At 33.3% G+C, this 312-nt stretch overlaps 1 non-coding gene across 1 annotated transcript; it reads left to right on the top strand.

Annotated features, from left to right (window-relative positions):
* The first annotated feature begins 208 nt into the window (after positions 1 to 208).
* Positions 209 to 268, top strand: LOC115029204. Its single transcript, XR_003834756.1, has one exon. It is a non-coding gene; the product is annotated as a U7 small nuclear RNA (small nuclear RNA).
* Positions 269 to 312: the final 44 nt, after the last annotated feature.

Consider the following 312-nt stretch of genomic DNA (forward strand, 5'->3'; position numbering starts at 1 on the left):
GCTGTCTGAGATCTCTGGAGAGTGAACACAGCTCTTTTAGAACTTTTTTCTAATATAATTTCTGATTTGGGTTGGTAAATCTATGGAGAGCAAACACAGATCTTTAAGAATTTTTCTAATAGGTCAGAAAACCCAAGAATTACTTTGAGACCTAACATCGCTCTTTTAGAATAATTTGTAGCAGCTATACATAGAGGACTACTTTGAGAGCTAACACAGCTCTTTTAGAATTTTTTTCTGGCTTTCTGATTTTGATCAGAAAACCCAAGACTTACTTTTAGAATTTTTCTAACAGTATTTCTGACTTGGTAA

This window comes from Mus caroli, chromosome 13, assembly GCF_900094665.2.
Source record: "Mus caroli chromosome 13, CAROLI_EIJ_v1.1, whole genome shotgun sequence".
Lineage (NCBI taxonomy): Eukaryota > Metazoa > Chordata > Mammalia > Rodentia > Muridae > Mus > Mus caroli.